Here is a 27751-nt window from a genome sequence, read left to right on the forward strand (position 1 = left end):
AAGGTTACTAAGCCACTGTAATCTATGGAATTTTAACTGCTAGTATACTGTCCCTTCCTTCACTGAAACTGAAGAAAGAATATTTAAGAATAATTATAGTAGCCATGGTTTGCCCTAGTTTGCTGTCTCTGTCTACAGTCAGTCTGAATTATTTTCACCATTATAATTTGAAACATTGAAACAATATATTTATTTGGCTTTGCAGTCTTGCAACACTATCTAGGCTCCATATCAGGGCAAGGGGAAAAAAGTCAATAAAAAAAGGATTAATTCTGAGAAATGGCAAATTGAGTTATTGATTGAGAAGTTTCCTGACACTTTGCCTGATCCCAGAAAGAAATAATTAGTCTGCTCTTGGAAAGCTTTCAAACATTTAGAAGTCCCCTTTCCATTACATAAAGGAGATGTTGTATAAATAGCCCATAAGAAGTATTTCATTTTATCATGTGTAATTATCTTAGATTGTGTGCCATGCTTAGTCCTGAGGAACTGGCTATAATTGATGTTATGATGCACAATGCAGCCCTATATAATGAACCCTTAAAGAAAATGAAGATCTTTCTATTATGTGTTATGGGTTTTTTTCACAACACCTAAAATGAAGGCAAAAGGGGCCCTTATCATGCACCATTTAGTTTTTACTGAGATTCAGATTCTCAGGCCACAAATTTGCTGAAGAATGAATTCCTCCGTAGTAGAAGTATGCTCCAACAGAAATCCAAGTAAAAAGTAAATATAATGTAATACTTTGGTATGAAAGGGAAGCTATTGAACAAATTTATTCATTTTCATAATTCACTTGCTATATCTCTATCTGTAACTTTAAATCTCAGTGATGTCAACAGGTAACTGCAGTCTATCAGAGAAATCCTCTTCTAAATCTCTTGTAAGAACATGTGTCCTGCCTGGAAGTGCACAGAGCTTTGCTTGTGAATTGCCATAATTGATAGAAGCTGCAGAGAGGTGATAGTGCAGGAAACAACAGAAAAGTTAATGAAATACATTAGAAAAGCAAACTCGTACAGCATTAAAATTGTCTTCCCAGCTGTGTGTTCAGCAGAAAATTCTCCAGGAATTGTTCTCAGCCCTGGTAAAGTAATAATGCAAAGACGACACAGCAAGGAAGCTCCCCAGCAATCCACACAGTAGGGCTCAGACAGAGCTGACTGGGAGCAAGTTCCTTGACATGGTTCCCTGCTTAGTACTGCACACTGCTTTGCTTCTTGAGTACCTGATGAACTCATGAATATTCCAGATAAATTAAATTTTAAAACAAAGAGAACAAGACTGTTCCTAAGGATAGGCCTAAAGTATTTAAAAGAACAATGGACTAGTTTAAGCTTGCCATCTAACCTAGTCAAAGCTGCCCATAATACAGGAGTGCAGGCTACCAGAATGGATTCGTTATTCAAAAAACCAGTTTCTAACAAAAGCAGAACTGGTGATGTCCATCTCTTCCCATCAGCTGGAGATGGACACTAGAAAATAATTTTATACTACACGTCTGCCTCTTTATTTTAAATAGCTGAAGTTAGGTGATATTAAACTCATGACAAGGGCAGGGATTAGATTGCTTTTGGAGAATAAAACCCCTTTTGGTTCAGTATAATAAGATTGAATTAGTTTAATCTGATCTCTTTCAGAAAATAGTTGACCTCAGCACAAAACTCATGTGTAGTCAAAGCCAGACAAAGTAGTGCCTGTAACTTGTGTTTGTCAGAAGAGTTTTACCTCCATGAATTGTATTTTTAGGAGTGCTCAATGGAGTCTGAGATGTAAGAATACTTATTACCCTATAGAAAATGTGTCACAAGTGCAGCTGACTGGAAAACTGCTAGCTTTATTTTTCTTTCCTAGGGAATTCAGACCTTTTCTTGTTCTCCTGCAGAATGTAGTTAGAGGTGAGCAACTAGATGTAGTGTTAAAGCAGTGTGAACGTGAGGGGAATAACTGCATCGCACTCCAGAAAAGCCAGACATTTATGTCACAGAACCATTATGGGGGATGGAATCATTCATCCAAAGTTGAATACCTCAGCCCTAAATACGGAATCCCTGGGGACTGTTTTTCTCAAATTATTTTTTCTTCATTGGTCTTTCCAGAGCTTAGTAGACACAGGGCCAGAAAGGAGATGAGATCTGGAAAGAGCTACAAGTCCCTGGTCTTCTGGGTCTGTCTGCTGAAGTAGTAGAATACTGCTTCATCTTTCTTGCAGTATATGATTTACATATACTGCTGTCTCAGGTTTTGCTGGTGAACAGGCAGACAGAGAGGTAAAAACATCTCCTATGGCCAGATACAGCTTTTCTCCTGATCATTATTTCTTTGTGACATCTAGAATTATGTTAAGCTTCACTCTGTCCTTGGGCTTTTCATTACCAACCCCAAAAACTACTGCTTCCTGAATGCTAGGGCTGTCCGATTGCAAGGACAGCATCTTTATTTGTTGAATACACACCTGGTCATCATAGCTTTGTATCTTCCATAGAAGTCAGCACCACCACAGTAAAATGTACATACCGAAATGAATGTGCTTTCAGAGTGCCAATAAGAATAGCATTTGTTTCTCTTCACTCAGTGTGAATTTTTGTTTTTCTGATGTTTAAAAGCTTTTCCAAATATGGTATCTGCAGAGTGACTGCTTTCTCCTGGTGAATTTTAGTTTTTGAGCACAACTTAAAGTTGCACAGTCTAACATTTGTGGCCTGCTCACACCACATACTGTTTTCAATTGCTTATATTTCAGGCTTCTGTGCTTTTCGCTATTTATGCTTTCAGGGACCCTCGTTATCCTCCATTATTGTCAGAAAAAGGCAGTTACGGAACTTTGCTGATCGTTCCACAGAAAAGGCAGGACTCCTTGTAGTGTAGGGAGGTTTATTTACCAGTATTTAAACAGATTTTCAAATTAGACCTATAATTCAGGTATAAAGTTTCTTATGATATTTTGGTACCTTTGCTTATGTCCTAGTTGAAACCTGAAAGGATAATATTGTACTAAGAAACTGAGTACAATTTGAAGGTTTAGACTAGTTTCTTTACAAATACATCTTCATGGGTAAGGATGTCCTTCACAGCTAATATGAGTAGCTTTTCAGTTTACTACCTTATTTTTGAAAGCTCAGATCTATAATTAAATCCATCACAGCTTGTCATATTACTGGGCAGCTCTAACACTCTCTGTGCACACTCTCAGTCCGTGGCAAATGAGAGGTCACTCAAGGTAAGCGAGCTAAAAATGGAAAAGGGTGAAGGTAAACTACATTGCTACACACTCATCATAACACATGTATGGACAGGTACTTGAAACCTGGTATATGATAATTTGCTAAACTGTAGTAATTTGACAACATGTTGGAGTCCCCAGAGTTGGATACATTTCTGTACTGATGGTTTTTGTTTGAGGCTCTTTGGGGTCCTTAGCCTAGAGTGCACTTTAATAGTATGATGCTGGATCAGGTCTTAATTCTCTTTTTAAACAATGCCTACGATCTACAGGGTTAAGCTCCACTAGTAATACAAAAAAGGAAGTCTCTCATTAATAATTTATTTGGGAATATAAATAATATTTGTAGCACAGAATGTTTTATTTTTTCTAAGAATGTTGTGCAGTGACTTCACTTCTGGATGAAATCCATCCTAACATCATGATTTTGTGTTTCTAATGACAGGGAGACTGACTTGTAGGTTTTTCTTTAATCTCTTATTGGAAGCACAGTGATTGAGCACCACGTTGAAGGCATAAAGTAACTTAAAAACTAATCAGAACAGTTTAAAATCCAAATACAAGTCAGGAATGTGTGTGTTTCTAAAGAGTAAAATGACTGAATGCAGTACATTAATCTCTTATCTACTCTGAACAGCTAAAGTGAGGTTATAGAGACATGGGACTTCTGGCAACAGACAACCAAAATATCTGGGTATAAATTGCTGACAATAGTCCCCATCCTCTTCGCAAAAACAGACCACTGTTGACTATCAGTATTCTTGTAGATCATGACATATCATAAAAAAAAAAAAAAAAATAGTGGAAGTGAAGCATTTTGTATAGCTCTGTGTATTGGATTCGACCACTAGCATCTCCTGACCACATTTTAGCAATCTCTGGATTATTAAACCTCTAGTAAAATTAAGGAATTTTATACTTTCTCTATTTTAAAAACAAAACAAAACAAATCAAACAAACAAACAAACAAAAACTAAACGGAATGTTAGTGTCTTCTTAGGACACTACTGATAGATTTTTCTCCTCACCTAATCAATTTTATAAGCAAAAAGACCTTCATTTTCAATTTGAACCTGAATATTCTAAATTGTCTTATGGCACCCATTTGGATATTTTCTTTGTGAAATAACACATTTCGGGATCACTATTCCCCCTTATCCAGACTTCTTACTTAGATGTGTTTTTCTTTTTTCTCTGTGCCTATCAGATGGTAAAGCAAGCCAGCTACATTATAAAGATCTTGAGATCTATACAGGTGAGAATGTGTTTGAGACCAGATTCAGCTCTCATAAAACATCTTGCTTCTAAAACCTAAAACACAACAGAAATTCTAGTTTTTAATGAATATGTGTCAAACAAAAATGCAGGGGATAGAGCTGCTCTTGATTATACCACATTTATAACAGTGTAACTCCATTGACCTGAGATTCACAAGGGGAGAAGGTAGATGAAAGCTGCTCCACTGGTCTTTACCATGAATAAAATACATTTTTATCACCAAAATTTGACCAAATACCCAGAAATTACTTAAGATTCTACATCCCATTTACTCTCAGTGCACAGTACTTAGAAACCTATGTTTTCTTTTTTTTTTTTCCTTATTAAACATAGATTCTTTAATCAGTTGGATACTATTAAAATGTTTATCCTGTGTCTACTTTGCTCTCCATGACCATGCATTAAGAGCTTGACTCTTCACTATTCCCCAGTCACTACAGCGGATACCCCTTGTGAGTGACTCAAATTGTCTCCGAACCACACAGCTCTCAGCTTGATTACTTCTGCAAAGAAGTTCGCCTCCTGTAAAAAATAACTCAGTGTATTTCCCTTCTGTGCAGAGAATATTCAGAGCTCAAACCTCCAATCACAGTGGTTTTAACCACTTTTTTTACCTTTTCCAAAAACTTGCTTCTAGAGCATGAGTTCAGTGCACACTGAAGAGCTAATCTTCAGGGCAGTTCTGAAACACTGCAAACCTCTTTCCCTCTGGCTGTCCTTCGTTAACATTTCTTCCATAGTGCGATGTGGGTTTGCAAGTAGTTATGTATCTCCTTTTAGAAATATTGTCCTCTCCAACAGGAAACTCGGTGTCGGTTCAACTTGGACAGCATCTTTATGCAGATATCAAGCAAGATGAAATTCCGCCTGAGTATTAAGAGAGGTAAAAGTTAAAGGAATGAAAGACGAAGTCTGTGTGCTGGTTTTGTACTGGGATAGAGTTAACTTTTTCCATAGTAGCTTGAATGAGATTACATTTTGTATTTGTTCTGAAAACGATGTTGATAACACGGTGATGTTTTAGTTATTGCTGAACAGTGCTTACACAGAATCAAGAACTTTTTTGCTCTTCACACCATCTTATAATTGAGTAGACTGGGGGTGCTCAAAGAATTGAGTGGGTACACAACTTCGACAGCTGACTCCAACTTACCAAAGGGATATCTCATACCATATGATGTCATGCTCAGCAATAAAAGCTGGCTGAAGTAGAAAGAAGGAGGACATTCAGAGTTATGGCGTTTGTCTTCCCAAGTAACCATTACATGTGTTGGAGCCTGTGTTTCCTGGAGATGGCTGAACATCTGACTGCCCATGGGAAGTGGTGAATGAATCCCTTGTTTAGCTTCGCTTGTGTGCATGTCTTTTGCTTTACCTATTAAATCATATTTATCTCAATCCATGAGTTTTCTCACTTTTGCTCTGCCAATTGTCTCCCCCATCTCTCTCTGAGGGGAGTGAGCAAGCAGATGTATGTGCTTAGTTGCTAGCTGGGATTAGACCATGACAGTCTGAACTAATAAACTTTAGGAACAGCCTGACAGAGCCCAAGACACTGTTATAGGACTGTGAGTTCCAAGAGAAGAAAAAGAAAAAAAGAAGGAGGGAAGAAGGAAATTAAGGAAGATGTGGGTAAGGAGAAGCATTATGAGAGCTGTAAACTAAACTTAAGACACCAGTGATGAGAAGTGCTCACCTTGCCCCCACACTGACGTGGCCTTTTCCCATAACTGCAATCAAGTGATAACCACTTGTGGTGGTCACGATGGGTGCATCTAGTCTTGATGGCTGCATCCAGCTCAGGGCTTCAGTTGGATTCCTGGGAGACAGCAGCACAACAGTCAAGGGCTACTTTATGATAATGAGCCCACCTCACCACAGTGCTGGTCCATGCCCAACTCAAGCCAAATTTGGAAGAAACTGGCATCTGCAATCAGAACGTAAATATGACTATGAATCAGTTATCTTACTCCATAAATGTTTGACAACACAGAACCTGTTGAGCTCTCCTGCATGGCACCAGGCTGCATGCTGGGAACTCCCTCCCCTTGGGTAGTGACACCTCTCAAGGTTACTCCTCAAGGCTGAGACATTTCTCATCACATCAGGTACTTAAGTGAGTTGGGAACAAGTGCACTGAAACTTTGTAATCTTAACTAAGTGATATAAAGTATTGATTGTGCATATGTAATCCTTTAGATATAAACCATTGACCAAATCGAAGGCTAAGTCTGGACCCAGCCACGCCTTGACTCCTCTCTGAGAAAGAGTTTAGAAAGGAAGGGTGTCCTTTCTGAACTTCATCATTCAATGGCAGGGTCTCCCTGACAGTCTTGTCTGACTGTCCTCTATGCAGTAGGTAACCCAGTGTACCTTGCCATCAGATCTTGTTAAACAACTGTCTTATTTACTATCAAACTTTGTTATCAATAAACATATTGCTGCTTCTCTCTTACAAGTGCATCACTCCATTTGCGACATTTGTCAAGTGATGTGAATTTTTCTTCCTTGCTTCCAATTTGTACAAGAAAGTACAGGAAAGAGAAGTATTTTCCTCTTTTGATCTAAAACCATTTATTATTATATTTATGAAACGATTACAGCACTGGAAAAACAGGCACATGATATTTTTCATCTATAAAAAATGACTATTATATATTTACAGCATGTATATGAAGAAACGTCTTTCTTCCCTTTGTAGACAACAGACTGATGCAGCAACACCTCGTCTCAGTAAACAAACAAACAAACAAACCCCAGCTTATTATTAATACAAGAAAGAAGAGCTAGATCAAAAAGTCTGATCCTCAGTGCCAGTGGCTGGGTTGCAATCTCAGCTCCTCTAGGAGTGGTGCATTAGGAATTAGCAAACTTGTAACATTTGTAGTCAGGTGGAAATTCTGGATGCCTTACAGGGACGCACTGCCACTTTAGCAGGGCCTTCTACAACATTTTCTTCTTAGCTTGCAAAAGTCCTCTAGATCTACTGGTGAAATTTTTAAGAAATGGTTTTCTGGTTGGAAAAAGTTATTTCGTTGAATGCAATATTTTTTGAGATAAATAGCTTTTCTTGATAAATATCCCCATTTAAAAATATGTTCAAGTGTCTTGCTTGTTTTTTGTTGGGTTTTCGTTTGTTTGTTTTTTTAATGAAAAAAATAGTTGGAAAATTTCACAATAATGTATAGCCCATCAAAAAAAATATGTATTGGAGAATTTAAAAAATAATGAAACATTTTGGTGGCATAACACCTGAACTAGAATCTTCTTTTAATTTCAAGCTGGCAAATACATAAGCATTTATTTTATTTTCTTTAGAGACATAAAGAGACAAAAGACATAACAACAGAGGCAGACCAAGAGAGAGACAGAGAATTGAAAAGAAAAATGTTACATACTTGTAGATTGACTCTGAAGGTAGCTAAACACCACACAGCTGTTCACTTATTCCCTCTCCTCCAGTGAGATGGGGAAGATATTCAGGAAAAAAGTTAGAACTCATGGTTTGCAATAAAGACAGTTTAACAGGACAGAAAAGGAAGAGAAAATAATAATAAGAAGAAAAGAATATACAAAACAAGTGATGCACAATGCAATTGCTCACCATTTGCTGACTGATGTCCAGTCTGTCCCCAGGCAGTGTCGCCCCAGCCAGCTTTCCCCCTACTTTATATCCTGAGCATAATGTCATATGGTACAGAATATCCGTTTGGTCAGTTGGGGTCAGCTGTCCCAGCCATGTGATCTCCCAACTTCTTGTCCATCCCCAGCCTGCTCGCTGGTGGGGCAGTGTGAGAGGCAGAAAAGGCCTTGACTCTGTGTAAGCACTGGTCAGCATTAACTAATACATCAATGTGTTATCAATGTCGTTATCATCCTAAATCAAAAACACAGTGCTAGTGAAAAAATTAACTCTATTGCAACTGAAATGAGGACAATATTAATTTTTTTTTCCAAAGCGGTGAAATAATCTCTCTTTCTGGATAGGCCTTTAAGTGATGATCCCATCTATGCTCCAAACAAAAGAACATTCATTGGTCTTGGAGGCAACGTATCCGAATTGAATTGTTGAGCAGAAATGTTCCCACAGTTATAAAGGAAGACCACATCACCTACAGAATCCACTTAACCTTCGTTCAGTGTTTGTTCCTGAAAATGAAACAGAGCTGGGATAAGTTTGGTGGGTGGGTACAGCAGACTGAAGGATGATGCTACCCCTGAACACAACTTAGTATAGAAACCACTGCTGGGAATCTGATGAGGGCAGTAACCACAGAGCTGCATAGCTCCTCACATCTCTCCTGATTTCATTTCCATGCACCATTATGACACTGACAATGTGTCCAACTTGTATCAGCTGCAAGCAGAAATGACGAAATGAAGATTCAGGCTGTTAGGGAGTTCCAGTCTACCAAGGCTGGTTGTTGAGTTTTAGGATTTTAGTGGGACTATAAGGAATAGAGCATCAACAGTCTAAACTTTTAAAATGTCATTGAATAGATATGAAAAGAACTGGAGTGTTAAGCTAGATGTATGTGAGTATTTGTGTAAGAATGGGGAAAATTTAGGTCTGGTTTCTCATTGTAAGCAGGTAAGTCTCAGACTGCCTTCCTGAGGGAAATATTTGTTAAGTACCTGACTTTTGAGGAGTTGTATCCAATTGTAAGTGCATTCCAACAGCACTGAAGAAATACTCTGTGACAAAAATAATTTATGTGAAGAACAGCAATTTCTAACAGTGACAGAGAAGTCACAGTCCTCCTCAATTAGCTTTGTGCTAAATTTTAATGAATTGTCTTGATTGTGCCCAGGATTAATCTTCAGGATGTCACTTCAGGGTGTCACTTCTCAGTCAGAGACACTCTGACCTCTCTCTTTGAACCTCTAGCTTATTGGCATAAGTAAATGTGTGGGGTCCTTGGTAGGAATGATTTAGCAAACTAGAGTGTTCGAAAAAATACATCATAAAAAAGTTTTTCCAGTGAACCATTTCAGAATAAATAAAGTTTTATAAAAAATCCAAATAAAAATTAAAGTCACGCATGAATAAGTTTAATCACATATTAACTTAAGGAAAATCAACTTTAAGTGCCTGTCTTCAGATGCTAGTCCCCCTGGCTGCTTTGCAGTTCAATAGAGGGAGGTCAGCACCTCCAGAGGGAAAGACTCTGCTGAAGGCGCAGCCTAGCTTTCACTCTCTCCATCGAAAAGGCAGAGAATCCAGCAATAAAGCTGCCCTGGTTACATGGAATTAACCCAGGATGAGGCATCTCCTTTTTTTCCATTACTGAAAGGGTACTCAGAGGAAGCAGTTTCCTAGTTTGGACCCTTAAGTTAGATACTAAAAATAAGGCAGAATAAATATTCAGAACAGGAAACAACCCAATCACAACCACTAACTTCTGCAAAAAAGAAACACTTGATCAAATTCATCAAATTGCTTAGTGAGGCCTATGTCCTAAAAAAATATTAAAAGCAACATAGGGTCATAAAGAATCACAGTTGACAGTCACTTTTCATCTTGCTTACCTTTGTGGACACTTGGATTATTGCCAGTTATTTCAGCAAATGTACTTTGCAATAACACTGTGAAAGATGAGTAAGACATTTCTTAATGTTAAATGAGTAGTTGTTGTCAGGATAGGCCTGGCATCTGAAGATCTTGCCTCACACTGTGATACAAAGTATCTTTGAAGATGGTGTAAAAACCATAAAAAAAACACCTAACTGGTGGACAGTCTTCCTGTGATGCTCATGGAAAAGTTTCTAACTCATGTATTTTATCTCCCAGAAAAAGTAAAACAGCCTGCTGTGGTAGGTCTCTGGTCCATCAGGCAGAGCCAAAGTTATTTAACTCATGTTTCCAACAGGGGATGCTGAAGACAAAGCTGTCTCTGAAACTCCACCCCTTTATACTTGTTTGCATATATCCTTTAGGCTTAGCTGTAATTCAGGTAATGATAAGAAGCCTAGATGTCCCAAACAGGCCACATGGTTAAGTCCTTTTTCTAAATAGTGTTGATTTCTTTTAAAAGAAGTTGAATTTCTGCCACATTCACAGGGCATCCATATGTGTCACATGTACAAGAGGGCAGAAAACCAAACTCAGCTTCTCTGTAGGCAAAAAAGGAGTCAAATCCACATCTCTCATTTTCCAAGATGATTAGACCACTAATCACAAGATTGCAGGATCTTCTGGAGGTCAAGACGTTCCTGTGTTGATTAACCCATTCACTACTTTGCATATGGTTTATGGAAATCTTTAGTATCAAACATTTTTTTCAGCCTTTGGAAAACAAGATTTAGGGGACACCTTATCACCATGTTCCACTATTTAAAGGGTGGCTACAAAGAAGTTGGAGGCTCATTTTTTACAAGAAGTTATGTGGAAAAAATGAGGGGTAATGGGTACAAGTTGCTCCTGGGGACATCCCAAGTGGACATGAGGAAAATTTTTCACAATGAGAACAATCAGTCATTGGAATAATCTCTCCAGGAAAATGGTTGATTCTCCAATACTGGACACTTTTAAGATTTGGCTGGAATCTCTTCTCTTCCTTTTCTCTTTTCATTTTCCTTTGCTCTTTGCTATAGAAAGTCTATGAGGCATGTAAACACTTCCAGCAAATACTTTTTTATTATTGGACCGGAGACAAAAGTTTTTACAAATGTATGACAGACAATTTCTCTCAGTTTAATTTTAAAAGAAGAGAAATCATCCTTGTAAAGTTTATTTCCCAGGGAGAAATTAGTGACTCGGGATTTCTGCAAGAAAAATGTTTTTGTTTTTTCTTTACTCAATTCTGCTAACATAAGTATGGAATTGCCAGCCCCTCAACATATTTGTCAATAGGTTGGACGTGAAAGGAAGTTTGTCCAGATAGTGTTGAAGTGGCAGGGGTTGGAGAAGAAGAAATTAACAACTAATCTAGCTACAAAAGTCTTTATATTAATTAAGCCTCTGGGCTAATAAATAGAAAATGTAGTCCAAACAGACAAAACTGAAATAAACATGTTTTAGGGTAATGGATAAACAAAGTATATCTGTTATAGCAAGGGATGCTACTGAGAAAGGAATAGGATTTGGCAGTCTCAGAAATTTCCCCAAAGCCTTCATCTTCAAAAGGAAGTAAACATCATTAGGAAGGAAATTACCAGAGGAATACAAGAAATCAGCAGAGTGTATCCCTATCAGGCAAAGCTACATTCCTGACTTGTGTGAGTAAAATCCCTTTGCAGACACACTAGAACTGATGAGCAGAACTCACCAGGGCTTTCATCAAACTTGTCCTTAATGCATGGAGGGGCAGCATTAAATTTTCTGACACAGGGCTTGGACAGAACTAAAGTGCTCTTGATGTCCCACAAATATGCTAATTAAAGAGCTTGAATGCTAATAAAGAGACAAACATATTTTTTTCCCTGATAAAACTGCTGAAAGGGTAGGGGTATTGGTATTCCCTAATAGGATCAATTTGCTTCTTGAAGGAACTAAATAACCAGCCAATACCTTCAAAGCTTAATGGCTTGATGGCAAATCAGCATTTCAGTCATTCTACAAACTACCTTCATCTAGTGCAGGTAAAGTGATATGTGCTTATGAAAAGACAGTGACTTAACCTTTGTGGAACTAAGATCAGTAAGAGAAATAAGAAGTTCACCTATCTATCAGCTCAGCCACCCCTGGATTACAAACAATAGGCCAATAGTGGCCAGTAGTAAACAATAGCTCTCAGAATCTAATAAATTTCTTGAAAAGGATGCTGTGTACTGGGTGTACCATGCACACTGCCACAGATCCCTGAACTCGCATGGGAAGGAGGGTTCTTCTGCAAGAGGCAGGGAAAGCAGAGGTGCAAGCCAAGCTAACTTCAAGCTATGATCCAGCTCTGGCCCTCAGCAAGGCTAAATAACATCAGTGCACTCTGCTGATGTGATTTTACTGCTTCTAGTTCTGCAACCAGTTTTCTCTGAGCTGTGCCCTATTGCCTGTTGTACTTATGCCTACAGATTACTTAAATACTTAGTGGTTGATGAAATAAAGAAGTCAAAGCCAGGTTTAAGTGAAAGTGGACAACGGAGAAGTTCTTGGCTAAGTGCCTTCCCTAGGGCAGCCTTGAGGGTCTGTACAGCCTTGAAGTATATTTGTTTTGTTTTTCTCACCCGTATTTGGTTCTGCAGTTTCACACATGGCCTCACCTTTGGCTGTGTACAACTACTTCAGCTCTTCCTCTTTACAATGAATAGCTAACACAATTACCTAGTTCACAAGTATTTAAAAAATATTGGCCTACCCTGAAGTCTATAGTATTTTATATATTTTTAAAATCCTGAAGGTTCTTGACAAAAAGTTCTAGTAATGTTAATAATCTACGCTCCATGTCATTAACCACTGTCCATCTAGCTAAGGGCTAGAACGTTCTTTAGAGCACTCATCTCTTCCTTGTAAGAACCGGTGTGCTTCTGTTGGACCTTTCAAAGTAAAGGCTTTGGCTCTGCAAAGAAGATGGCAGGTTTCAGCAGGGTTACTGAATAACAATTATACCCTATCACCCAGTCATGTAAGGCACACAGCATGACCATGTGAACATCTTCCACCCCACCGTAAAATGGTAAATAAATTACAGAGAAAGGCATAGGGAGCAACATCCTAAATACTTTATAGTCCCAACACTTATTGCCTCATCTGTAATGTGAAGAAAATTAGTGGTCAGAGCCTAGATATGCCAAATCTTACTGAGAATGGCAGTAATTCAGAAAGGAAACGAAAAGTTAGAACAATAAAATTAACTAAACCATTAATTGCTATGAGTAAAACTCCAGTACAAGTAATAATGCTACAATTTGGACAGTGTTGATGAGGCATTGTTAGAAGGAAATAGAGAATTCCCAGGATGCCTTGCTTGGACAATAAGAACTGTCCCACAGGCCAACAGAGACACCTTACCCATGCAGTATTAAATATGTCTGGTGAAAACACAGAATTTTTCTTAAAGAGCCAAACTGGTTTGGTTCCAATTCAGTGTCCAAAAATTGTCAGAGTTCCCCATGAAATTTAAAGACAGAAACATTCTGAACCATTCAAAATAAAATTCTTCGACAAAGTCAAAGACTCTTCTGGTTTTGTCTTGTGAAACATATGACTTCCGATAAAATGAAGGAGAAGGTGTATTGACACTATATCCCACAATATTTTTGTTTCAAAGTTGACTTTTTACATTCTGAATGAGTGGACAACCAGGTGGGTTAAAAAATCATTGCATGAGCATGCTCAGAGGGGGGTGATTAATGGAATATTCTCCACCTGGATCCTGGTAACAAGTGCAGTACCACAGGGCTCTGCCCTGGGACTGTCCCACCTAATATCGTTATGAGGGACTAGAAGAAGATGTCAGAGTGCATTCTCATCAAGTTTGCAGACGACCTCATTCTGGAGGGACAAGTAGATGGGCTCTAGAGCTTCACTGCCATTCAAAGGCACCCAAGACATGCTGGAGAAGCGAGACAGCAGTAACCTTGGGAAATTCAATAAGGATAAATTCTAAGTTCCTCACCTAGGAAAGACCAGCCCCTGCAACAGCACAAGCCAGGCACTGCCTGCCGGGGCAGCAGCTATTCAGAAAAGTCCTTGGGGGTCCTTGTGGGCACAAGAGCTGAGGATGGGCCCATAGGATGCCCGGGAAGCAAAGATGTTAACAGCAACCTGGGCTGTTTTAACAGGGCAGAGCCAGGAGATCCAGGGAAGGGAACATTCTCCTCTGCTCTGTATTTGTTAGATTATAGACAGAGTGCCCACTTCAGGGCTCTGCACTACAAGGAAGACACTGGTAAACCGGATAGAGTTCAATGGAGGCCATAAAGATGGTGGGGGCTGGAGCACTTGTCCTGTGAGGAGAGGCTGGGGAGCTAGACTTGTTCAGCCTGGAGCAGAGGCAGTTTTGGAGGGATCCAAGAGCAACCCCCAGTGACCAATGGAGGAGTTATCTAGGAGCTGGAGCTGGAGCTGAGCTCCTCACAGCAGTACATTGAGGGACAAGAAGCAATGAGTAGAAATAGAAGCCATAGAGGTTCAGACTGGTGAAAATTTTTGTCCATTAGGACAGTTGAGCACTGGCATTAGTTGCCCAGAGAGGTTGTGCAGTCTCTGTCTCTGGAGGTTTTTAGGCCTTGACTATATGAAGCCCTAGGAAGACCGGTTAGATCTCTTGGGGACTCTAGTTGGAGCAAAAGGTTGTTCTGGAAAACTCCTGAGTTCCCTTCTGACCTGTATTATCCTACAATCCTATGATTCTCTAATTCATAATATGGAAGAAAAACCCATGGTTTTGTTATGAAGAAATGAAAAATCAAAATGCTCAGTTTCAATAAAAATAAATGAAACTTTGTTGTTGTTTTTGAAACAGATTACCTTTAAATTTCAACCTATATTTCAGCAAAATCTTCAGATTCCTAGAGGAAGTTTTGATGTTGATGAAGCAGCAATCTTGGACTGAGGATGATCCTCTAGGAAATTTTCAAACAGTCCCACAGGAATTATTTACATTGGGAAAAGGGACCTTAGTTTGCTGAATGTTTTGTTAACATATGTTAGAACTGATCACTGCATCAGAAAGCTAATAATGTTAAAGACACACAGGAGATAAATGTGGGAGAGAGGAGCCTGACAGGCGAGATCAGCGCAGTAAAGATCTAACTTGTCCGCATAAATTGGCACCATGCTAGAGGCATTACTTCTCACAACATGACTCTTGGAACTGGTGGCTTTAGGAACTATTACATTTTTTCAGACCACAACTGTTAGTTCTTTATGAAATCTATAGGAAACATAAAGAGGAAAGCCGCACCCCAGTGGCTTGAACTTTTTTTTTTTGTTCATGTGGCCAGAGGCAGGAAAAATGACAGCTTGAGACCTCCCTATTTCCTGCTTCATTTACAGTAACGAGGAACTCACAGAACAGCTGCATTCACAAAGCAGAAAATAAGTTTGTTTTCAACGATCTGATAAAGACAGTTTTGTGACAGAAAATACTAAAGTCTTCCTTCCGAAGCAGTTCAGCAGTGCTTTCAGTAAAGCTGGCTGGAATAGCCTCACTCTTAGTCCTTCTCCACTAGTCTTCAGAGCAAAGCCTCCTCCACAATGTCTTTCTGTCTCCTGTTGGAGCTGATTGGTAAGGAAAGCATTTATATACCTGCATGGGAGCAAGTTGGAAAAGGCACATTCAAAGCATTATTCAAATAGACTGTTCAAAGAAGCTTAGAGATCTGTGTTACAGCACTAAGTTTTTTAAACAATCAAAGCAGAGGGGGTGGTTTCTGAGCAGTGCTCTGTCTATCTTCTTGAGGAAATTTCATCCTTTAGGGTCTTCTCTATTGTCAATAGAGAAGAATAGGTGCTTCTACAGTTTTAGACGGCTATTTAACCCACCTATCCTAGATAGACATTTTAAGACGAGATGAATCACCCTCTGGAGACAGATAACTACAGAAAGGGCAAATATCATGATTTAAACACCTTGGGAGAGTCCTTGTGCATTTTAAATTCATTGATGTAGTCAAAAACATAAATGAAAATTACCTTTTAGATTATATTTGTTTAGTTAATACAGGTACATGACTAGTTGTTTTTGGCAGTACACTGGTGGTAATAATTTATGAGTGTGTAATAGTAGGAGACAAATAAAAGCAAAGAACATAGCATGTGACAGATCTGTACAAACAAATTGGTCACTTTCCTCCAGAAATGTCCAATGTGTCTTTATGCCTTAATCAATAAAGTCCTCAAGTGATTAAACAAGATGATTTGTCCATCATTTTTAGAACACCTCCTTGCTCATAATATATCAAATTCATGTAGAATGTGCATGTGACTGCATCATCCACTAACAGGCTTTTACTTTCCTGCAGGAAATGTTACCTGCGGCCTAATAGAATCTTATAACCAGTAACAGATTACATGACATTCCTAGTGATTTTGAGAAGTTTTTTGTGCAGACTTGATTTTTTTCTTCTAGTTCATATGTAGTTAGCTTTGAATGTACACATGCCTTAGTTCTTTATTATTGCCTAGTATTTTAAAGAATTACTGTGGTGGGTTGACCCTGTCCAGCAGCTAAGCACCCACCAAGTTGCTTGCTTATTTCCTCATCAGTAGGATGGTGAAGAGAATTGAAAGAGCAAAAACTGAAAACTCATCGGTCAAGATAAAGAAAGTTTTATAAGTGAAGCTCTGCACACAAGTGAAGGAAAAGAGGAATTTTTTTGACTATTTCTCATTGGCAGGCAGATGTCCAGTCACTTCCTGGAGAGCAGACCTCAGCACACTTGTCAGTCGCTTGGGAAGATAGACAGCATAATCATCAACATTCCTGCTTTCTCCTCCTTTCCCTGGGCTTTTACTGCTGAGGAGGATTTCCTAGGGTATGACCATAGCCCTTTGGCTAGTTCGGGTCAGCTGTCCTGGCCGAGTTCCCTCCCACCTTACTGTTCATCAGCAATCTACTCTTCTCAGGGGCAGAATAAGAAAAGAAAACTTCACTACTGTTCCAGCACTGTTCAGACCCAGTAAAATGACTCAGGTAATTTTTTTTTTTTTTCCTAGAGAAAAAATATTCAATGCAAAGGTGAAGCAAGCACAAAGTAAATGGTTAAAAGAGCTGAAATAGGTGGGAGAATGCAGCAGTGTAGAAGATTAAGTAGTACTATATTAACTTCCGTATGATACCCCTCTTTAAGAAGTTAAAATTGGAGGAATCTAAATTGATAATAATATTTTCCAAGGTGTTGAGCATCTTACAAAATTTATCTGGTATATGGAAAAAATTTTGGAACTATATTATGGAAAACTTGACTATTTTGTTTCTTAAGAACAACTGTTTCTTCAAATTTTAAAGCTGCTACAACCATGATGGTCTAGTGATAGATACATGCTAGCTTTGTAATAAAAGAAGCATCTTTTGTAAACTGTTGACATAGCTGGGCAAAACAGTCAAGCTTTCAAATACATAAATATCTCATCCATCATTCTTTGGTATAGACAGATACTTGTCTATTTTTTTGACTTTGGAAGCACAAAAAGAAATTGAAAAGAATAATTTAAACACTAAGTTATCTTAGAATTAAAAAACGTCCATAAATAATTGACACAGGGGCTCAGATGTACCACTTCTACTGCTTGCTAAACTATCTTACTGCCAAAGTCTGTCAGAAGTGTTCATTTCTTTCCTTTTCTCACCATGTTCTAGTGAACATTTAGATATTAATCCCACTTCTACCATATTTTCCTTTGATATATTTATCTTCAGACTTTTTTTTTTTTTAAAAAAAAAAGGTTAGCTTAGATAGAGTCTACAATCAGCATACTGAGTAAATCCCATTCCTTGGATTCTATCTCTGTAACTTGCACAGTATAAAAAACTTAAGTGTCTAATTCAGGGATTTGAAGTACACCCTCGGGACCACTTGCCTGAAGGTATGTTTTAAATGCTTACATTCCTTATTAGATACAGGAATAATACTTGAGGTCAAGAAAACCTCTACGCAACAGGATCTGTGAAACTTAAGCTTTGGAATGCTGAGCCGTAATTCCCACTGTGAATCTAGCCTCAAGAGGTTAGGTGATTTTTTGAACCCAGATCTTCCAAGCTGTTCTGTGGAAAGACTGTTCTCAGCACAAAGCATGTCCAAATTTAGATTAGACTAAATTTATTTTCATGAATTAAACTAACAGTTTAAGGGGAATACTGGAACTCTCTAGTCATAATAGATAGTACCTGAGCAGTTTCATGGTCTTACTACAAGACACTATGGGGACACAAAAACCAATTTCAGCAATCACAATATCATTAGAGGTAACAGCTTCAAAAAGCTCTTCTTTCTTAGACAGAAGAAAATACATACTTAAGAAAGAAATGAAACCTCATAAAAATAACCTCAATCTCATGAATTCAGAGAATGAAGTCTTTCAAAGCACACAGAGCTCTGAGGAACCTGACCTCCTCTGTCTACCACAAGCAATTGACCTGTGACAAGATAGCTTGCAAGGACAGCAGTGCCCAAGACCAAGTCATGAAAGACTGTTCAAAGTTTCTCAGAGCTGACTGATGAAGCCAATTCAGGCTAATATCATCAGGAAAGATATCTACCTTTTGATAATTTTACATATATATTTCATTTTTCCCTTTCTGGTGTCTCTGTATCTCTTTTCATTGCTCTTCCATTTCTGCTCACGGGGCAAAAGAAATGAACTTTTGAAATACGAAGAAGATGCTATATTTTGCAGAAGCCTTGTTTAAAGGCTCAGCTTCACAATGAAATTGCTGGAGGAGTGTGGTAAGGAAACTTCACATTCCTGGCATAACTGTCTTTGTATATATTTCAGACCTATTGCAAAGGCAAGGTTGCAAGACTTCTTTCAATATGGGCTTGGAGGAATTATGTTTCCTTACATTTTTCATGGGTCAAATGTCCAGGCATAGGCAGCTATAGTGGCACAGCAAATATAAAATAAGTTGTTAAACCATAATTGCTAGATAACATGTCTGTATGTTGCATATTTAGGACTTCCCCTGCATTGATTTTAATGAAAACTTGGCATAAGCACCTACGTGCTATCTAGTTCAAGCACTTTTTATATGCTTTGTATGCTGTCATCCCTTCTGTTCTGAAGTCTCTTCTGCTCTTCATCTCTGTTTTCCACACCCTGCCCCCACATCTCTATTTCAATTTCACCATATAAAAAACCTATTTCATAAATGATAACAGGTCCCAATTGTCACAGCCATTCAAAGCATGACCATCATTTTCACAGATCCTAAAATCCTTCCCCTGGGATGCTTGTTAAATCCATTGTTGAGAAAAATGTTAAGCACATTGTTGTGACTTTTTTTTCTTTTTGCCTTTTGAAGTACAGCTTAATATTTACATATACTCCACACATGACAATGTACAAGGGCTTTTTTATCACTCTATTGAAGATGCCTTTCCATGGCAATGTGATTGAAATGTCTGCAATGCTACATCTTTTGTCACAGGCATTTTATGTATGCCTCTTTTCATCCATTTTAATTGCTCATGGGAGATAGTACCTGAATTCTGAACAGCGGTCCAGGAGATGATAATCTGAATTCTAAGAATTTGTATATAGCTATGTCAGTTCCACGTAACTACTGAAATGAGTTATATGTAGAGTCACTAATACATTACACTCTGTAAAGTCAGAAGTAATAGTAATTAAAAACCAAACAAACAAACAACTCAAAAAACGTAACATTGACAGGTCTCTATGAAAGGGGACTTGTTGTTGTTGTTATGACCATGGACAATGAATAGTATTTCATATAAACAACAACAAAAAATGATATTTCTACTCTAGCCTAGATGTATATGTTTTTCTATTGTTATTTGCCATGACCACAGCACTTTCTCAACTACAAGATGAATTGTACTTCTTTACAGAAATTTTCCAAATTATGTCTGTCAAAAATTAAAATACTTTAAGATTTAGGCCAAAATCAAGGCCAACACATTTCCTTTAAGTAACCCACTGTAAACCCTGCTTCTCTATGTTAATTATTTAACCCACTGATACACCATCAAAGGTAAAATCTCCAATAGTCTTAATTTCCCTGTATGACGATTCATCCTTATCTCATACAATGAAATAATTTAACAAATTGTAAATGTCTTATTTCACTGAAACAGACATTTAATAATATATTTTTTCCATCTTAAAAAATGAATAAGAAATATATGTACATACATTTTTCTTCTTGGTTAAAAGTCTTGCTTAAATAAAACAAGACTAATGTTGATGTATGTCACTTCTCAGAATGAAACACTCAAAAGAAAGAAAGTCTCATTTATTTTAATAGGTTCACACATTTCCCACTGGTTCTATAAAATATTATAGTTTTATTGCTAGTGTCTCACACTCATAACCTCATCTCTTACAACTTCCATATCATGTTCATTTACTACTTTTTCATGTAACACAATCAGTACTTTTAAAATATTTATTTGAGTGACAGGTTAGTGATTTGCATTAGTAAATCTCCTTCTTTGTAGAGTTTGATCTGGCAGAACATCACACAATTTCTGAGATATGGTGAGTCCCCATGTTCACTGGGAAATGACAAAATGTACAAGAAATTGTTAAAACTGCACATACAGACTGAAAGCATGGTTCTTCTTCTACTGTAGACTCAGCTGCTGAAAATTTTTCCTGTACAGCTAGTTGATGATTTCCAGATAAATTAAGATGTTTCAAGTTTATTAAACATGACCGTGAAAGTCTAACCTGAATTTACATATATTTAGGCTGTTTCTTTTACAGATTTACATTTTTACCTGAGTAAATAATTTATTCCCATTCTCAAGTAAAGCTGAATTTGCCACTTACCCCTTTCAGCATAACACCACAAGCATTAACTAGCTCATATCTGAAAAATGCTTTGAAGATGAAAAATTGCTATATGTGGTTTCAACATGAAATCTGTTACTGCTAAAATACACCTTTAGTTTTTTAAATCTTTCTAGCTTTCAGGCATCAGTGGTTTCTGAAAGGGACAGTTTTAAACTCTACTTTGCACAGTAGAAGTGCTGTTTTGAAAACCACTCATCTTTAGAAAGTTCACAATGATGCCTACTAACCTTATCATTTTCAAGAAAGCAGAAATGACTCTTCACATTCCTAAAGAGTTCCAGTATTTTCCTGTGTCAAATTTTTTAAAGGATAAGATTACTTGACCAAAGATTTACTTGACTTATTATTTGAGTTTGAGTTCAGCACTGAAATCCATTGCTTCTGTGGGTTTCAGGGTGCACTGGAGCAGGCCCTAGACATTTGAAGAACTTAAATCTATATGCATAGATGCATGTGTACTGCATTTAGACTACAAAAAAAAAAAGCATTCTACAGCAAAACCTAAGGCACAAAGGACTATCTTTTGTCATGAGGTCATACTGTCACTATGAAGATGTGTCTTAAAATAAAAGTTCTAACTATAATATATTGTTTTGCTATAAGCTTCCTGAATGTGTGAGGAAATTGTATGAATTCTTCCAATGTGGCAGTTTTAAAAGCAGTTAAGTAATCTTCTGTAACGAACTTGATACGTCTGAAATAATTCTATGGAAATCCTGTGAATCAAAACATATGCCTCTGCTCTTCTCAAAAAAGATAAAATATTTACGAATGAAATTCAAATAGTTGAACATCAGAGCAAAATCAGTGATCTAGTTTGAATAAGGCAATCTGATTTATGTATTTTATTCATTTCATTTTCCTTGTTTCTCTTTTTTTTTTTTTCAAAATTCCCATCAACTGCCACAGGAATCCCGGTGTTGCACTACCAAGATAGATTTATATGAACTCATGGTGGTTTCAGTATTCATGTGTCGACAGATGAAATCCTGATCTTTATCAGGCAGACCTTTTTTTAGTGGGTGGATCACTAAAGCCAAAGGACAACCCCAAAAAACTTTTCAGTCAAAAGACAGGTTCCAGACAGAACCTTGTGTGTGTGTGTGTTTTTCACTTTAAATGAAATGGGCAGAAGTGTAGACAGTTTTAATGGCTATGGATGCTAAAGAAATGGAAGTGTCTAGAGATTAACAAAACATAATGTATATTTAGCCAGAAAATATTAAGTACATTCCAATCACGGGAATAATTTCTCTTTGGGAAACTGTGTTTATTCCAATTGCTATAATATCAAGTAAATTAAGAAAACAGAAGCCAATCACAAAACTAGGGATTTTCTCACATTTCTTTCTTATTCAGAAATTATCAACCAGCCCACTTCATTTTTCCCTTCAGTTAAACCCCACCTGGAAACAGTTGTTTCCAGAGGCCTTACAGCTTAGTATGACAGTTCTTCAAACTCCAAACTTTTCTGACTTGACAAGCTTCTAAACTTCTCTACTTACGGTTTTATTTTCTTATGCTCTTTCTTTATGTTTCATTTTGGCCTAAATCTAAGCCTTTTTTTTCTTTTTTTTTTCTTTTTTTTTTCCTTTTTTTAAAAATTTGCTTTGTTGACTGCACTTTGTTACTTCCAAGGACTTGATAAGAGGCATCAAGGAAGTTAACAGTTTGGAAGAATTCATTCAGTTACCTAAAGAGCCTACTCATCTTGCTGTCAGTGCAGTGTAAGTTTATGTTTGAATTGGTCAGCTTTACATGGTTATTCAGCAAAAGATAACATTTGCAAAATTGTTATTTTTACATCAATTAAATGAAGGAGATGATTGAATTGTACAGCTTAAATTTAAACTTGTTTTAAAGTATAATGGAATATTTATTTTACTAATCTTAATCATTCTGTAATTTCTGTCTTGTTTTTTGGTTATTGCTGATTAAAATATTAATATATTTTGCCAAAACCATAAATTTCTCCCCAGAATTTCTCCCCAAGACTTTTTATATACGCAGTGATGTCTCAGTCCTTCACTTATATTACCTGAAATTAATTGCATTAATAACAAAGAACAAAAATGTTTGAAAAATTGCCCAAACTTTTTTTAACCTTTGAAAGTGAATAATTCACCATGAAGTATCAAAAAATGGACATATGCAATTTTTTAGACCTTATTGAGGGAGACTGAGACACAAAACAATGTAACTGGTTTGGCTACCATTGTATTCTTATTTTGAAATATAATCCAAGAGTTAGAATGAAATTTTATCTCGTTTTGATCACATTAATGTTGACAATATAAATTTCCAAAACAATAAAATAATTGGCTTAATAAAAACAAATGTTGTAATAAAGTATGTTTATTTAAAGGTCTTTCTAAGAGTAGAATTCCTTTGACTTTTGTATTTATGTGGCTATACAGATTGCTTGGTCTAAATAGTAAGCTTATGGAGTTGAAATTTTGCCAACTTAATTTGAATTCTGTTTTTCAAAATGTCCACTGCTGTCCTAGTATCCAATTTAGGAGCTATATTAAATGGCAGACATTAGTGTAATGCTCTCTGTTACTAATTCAACTTTTATGGGCACTACCAGAAAGTTTTATTTCTAACAGGTTGCATATATAAATTACTTATAAATGAAAATTATCTAAGTACTGCTTATTACAATGCCTTTAACAAGTGTGAAGTAAAGAATTGTGTTAAATGAAATAATAGCTTTTTTCAGTAACTCTCTTTTATAGCTATTTATATAGATTTTAGACCAATGGTATTTGATTTAATCATATGGAGATTATATTTGTACAAAAAGTGACCTCCAGTGAAGTAGTACACATATATCATAAACTATTTTTAATTTCCCTTCATTTCAGGTCTGGTTCCTTTAGCTACTGAAATATGAGTGACTCAAAATGCCTGGAATACATTATCTTGTTCTTAGTCTAACGTCACTTGTGTTCAATTAAAAAAAAAGAAAATAATTCTAGTTCTTTCTAAAGCTATTGTAATGAACATATTGATGTATTAACAACGACTTAAAGTATACTGTTTTTTAAAAAAAAACATTTTTCAGACACTATAAATTTAAAGCTATTCTATTGGAATAAAAGAAATGAAGTATTAGATAGACAGTTTCCAACTTCTATAGCTGAGTAGCACTCCTGTAATGAATGCATCAATACTACAGGATAAGTTTCAATGATTAAATAAAATGTATAATATTTATAAGTTGAGGTCCACTAATTATAACATGAAGTATCTGTAGTCAATTCTAGAATAGGAAGAATGCAAGAAGAAGCCTATGTGTACTCAAAGAGGTTTATAAGCTATTTCCTAATAAAGTGATTAACATATTCTCCTCTGTTTCTTCACCTTATCTTTGCATGGTAATTCTGTCTGGTCATGTCTGAGGTCCATGTCTATGGATGACAGAGCAACTAGGATATAATTTTCTTTTTTTAAATGACTCAGGATGTTAGTTGTACTTCAGTACCACGTGGGATGGAAGGCTGAAGGGAAGACCAATGTCACACTAATTGCAAGATACCAATGTCCCATGGTCCAGGAGATTTACAGGTACTCTGGTACTGTAGTTGTCCTCACATTCAGTGTTTATGTATCCCTGGTAATGGCCTGCAGCACCATTTCAGAATCACATGTACACTTTTAGAAAACAACTTGCTGGATGTCCAGATGCTCACCCCTTGCAGGATCTCCTCAAGTTTTGCTGCTTTGAATTAAAGGCAGAACTGTTACGGCTTGAATGATTAGTGCTCTGCTGCTATGTGCATGCTTAATCTCCATGTTGTTTGCCATAACATTTGTCTTTGAACAGGGGACAATCAATGGTGGGCTTTTGCTGAAATGCTTAGTTTGAGGCAATTTTGGCTGAAATGATGTTCAATTTAGTACACTTAGAAAGTTCGGAGCAAGGATGTTCAGTGAGAAGGCACTGAAAGAAGAAGGGCTGTTTCAAGGTGTGATCAGAAGCTGTATATGAAGCTATATGGGAACATACATTTATAGTTAATCGAGCTGGCAAATAGTCTTCAACCTGTGTGCAAAAGGGCAAAGATCATAAGTAGAGGGTTTAAAGACAGGCGCACTAATATGCTTGTCAAGAATTTCTTCTCCTGTGAAGTGTGACTCCTTGCTGATCTTTTCAACTTGTTTTGCTGCAGAGTGATATTTTCATTAGGTGAATACACTCTGGGTTTATTTAGTTGGGGAAACTTTTAGTCATTAATTCCGTAATTCGTCAGAGGGTGGTTGGGAACCTGCAGAGGTTACTGGAAAGAGAACAGCTCCAACCTGTGTACATCCTAGCTGACTGCTGTAAACTATTTTTCTGTCAGATTTTAAAAGAGGACAGGCAGACAACTGAGTTCTCTAAGGTACTATATATGTTTTAAATTTAACAGATTTTTTAAGGTGCTTAGGAAGTACTAGGGAGTGGCAGCCAAACAGGGACCAAAATAGGGTTAGCGTTTGTTTTGTTTTGTTTTGTTTTGTTTTGCTTTCAAGTTGTCCCTAAAAGTGTAGTAGGTTAAAAAGATGATAGACCTTTATATTTCATCTCTAGCTGGAAGACCAGTGAAATTCTAACCCAGTAGCTGAAATTATATGGGCTGTGCTGACAGTCTGTCTGTGTCAGGATCCTGAAATGTTTAGAAATTAACTGAGACAAAAGGTCAGGTTAAGTATTATTCTGTTTTGCTAGTTTTGACTCCACTTTCTTCATTCAAAGATACCTTGTAAAGCTGAAATATATCTACAGAAAATAATCTCTGGAAGAATATCAGAGAATGGATTTATTCATGTTATTAAAATGCAAAGGTTCACATAAAAGAATGAAATGTTTAATTTAAATCAAAATTTGTAGCAGGAACTATTACCTAGTAATGTGTAGCAGGAAAGTTTGTAGAAAGCACACCATCACTTCGTGGCAGATGCACTTGACCCCCCCAGCCAAACCAGCAGCAGTTTGGTCCAGGCTCCAGAGGAGGGAAAGGCCTGAGCTTCAGCCAGGCCAAGAACTCCTTCCAGGAGTCCCACAAGGAAGCAGAACGGCACACTGAATGCCGGTAACTTGTGGGCACAGGGAGTCTCGTGCTTACTTTTCCCACTGTATGCAATTTGACTACGAGTCAACCACTTCATTCTATAAAGGCGAGAGCCTGGATGAGCCCACTTTGAGCTCTCCCTGCTAAATAAGTGAGCTGTATGGCAATGGTTTTACTACTCAGACGTCAGTGGATGAGCCCAGTTCAAGTTCAACATTAATCATTTAGCTTAAGTAGATGCACACCAAAATTAACGGATTATTTAGAGACATAAGGTTGTATGACTTTTAATATACTCTTTGATTCATGTTACTTGGTGGACTAGATTTCCTAAAATTTTAAGCTGTAAAGGCCTGCTCGTATTTACCAAAAGCAAGTTCAGACTACACTAAATGCTTGCAAGATAAAGCCTAGCTTGCATCTTGCTGGGAAGGATGGAACTGACGGGAAAACAATGATCCAAGGCTAACACAGAGACATTACAGACATCTGTAAAGTGGGGCCTATTTTGCACTTCGCTGAGAAGAAAGGATTTATCCAGACAAAACAGTACCTGCAAGGATATGGACCAAAATCAATGTCTATAACTGAACAAAACAAAGGCCCACGTGGAGTCAGAGAAAAGAGGTCCAATAGGGAGCAAAAAGAACCTGGTGGTGAGATACTGATATTGGACTGAATCACGGTGTGAATGGTCTTTAAAGATATAAAAGTTTGTAGTGTTCTATGCTTGGGCAGACCTCTGCGCAGGTACCCAGCTTGAGCCAGCCCTTCTGCTATTCTACTCCATTACATTTTTTATTTTCTGAGAATTTTGTTTCCTGAAAGTCTGCTTTGCATACGGTTACGGGCCTCGCCTGAAAGTTTGCCACTGGAGCTTTAAATATAGGCTCCAGAGCAAACAGCTATCGGAGAGGGAATGCCTGAAAGTTCGCTTTCGCGAACGGCTACAGGCCTCCCCTGAAAGTTTGCCTTTGGAGCTCTAAATACAGACTCCTGAGTGAACGGTTAACAGAGAGAGAAGAATCCTGAATGTTTGCACCGCAACAGATACAGGCCTCGCCTGAAAGTTTGCCTCCGGAGCTCCAAGACACAGCCCCTGGAGCGAACGGTTATCAGGGAGGGAAGACGCCTGAAGGTTTCCTTCGTGAACAGATACACGCACCTGGAGAGAAGGTAGGCAGCATTTGGCTTGGTATATCTCCCACATGCAGTAAATAATAGAGTAAATCCGCCACCGGACTCTTTTAAGTTGAACTTCTCTTTAAGAAATCTAAACATTGATCTGCAGCAAGCAGAACCCGAAATTACTCACCTGCAACACACTTTTTCACATTGCATCCTAATATTCCATCTGTTTGAGTATCCAGCTATCAGACATTGTAACTACAACTATTCTGCCCCCTTAGTTGCATTCTGCTTAATGTGTGGAAACTTCTTTCTGAAGCTGAGTACAAACAGCTAACAACTACTTAAACTAAGAATGATGAGGGAGGGACAGAGTAACCAGCAGTCCTTTAAGGTAGCTATGGACAGGGCCAATGAGCAAAAGGTACGGAGTGATATGACAGACAGGAAAGGAATAACCAAATCAATCAAAAGGGGATTAAGAGTGGTGACGTCCAGAACTTTCATGTTAGCAAGGAAATGTCTAAAATGCACCATTACGGGGGAATCCCCCAAACCCTCTGCAGGAACTCAACATAATGAGATGCATCTCTGAAGTGTCTGTATTCTAATGCACACAGCATGGGTAATAAACTAAATGAG

Source organism: Caloenas nicobarica, chromosome 1 (genome assembly GCF_036013445.1).
Source record: "Caloenas nicobarica isolate bCalNic1 chromosome 1, bCalNic1.hap1, whole genome shotgun sequence".
Classification (NCBI taxonomy): Eukaryota; Metazoa; Chordata; class Aves; order Columbiformes; family Columbidae; genus Caloenas; species Caloenas nicobarica.